We start from the raw sequence: 257 nt of genomic DNA on the forward strand, positions 1-257 counted from the left end.
AAAACTAACTCTTCACCAACCATGGGGAGTTGCTGTTAAGAAGCAATTTGAGAAAAAAAATTTATTACAGTATATTAAGTTTCATATCAAATTTCAAATGTTAATCTTGTTCCGAATTAAGGATGTGGGAGAAGGCCTCTCTTGACACGTACTGACAACTTTCTAAGTCAACCGCCATGCTCCAGGGCAAATACTGGAGGGTCCGTGGTTTGTGACCACCTATTAGCAACCGTCCTAGTAAGCGGCTACAAAATAAA

The sequence above is a fragment of the Orcinus orca genome, chromosome 21 (genome assembly GCF_937001465.1).
Source record: "Orcinus orca chromosome 21, mOrcOrc1.1, whole genome shotgun sequence".
Classification (NCBI taxonomy): Eukaryota; Metazoa; Chordata; class Mammalia; order Artiodactyla; family Delphinidae; genus Orcinus; species Orcinus orca.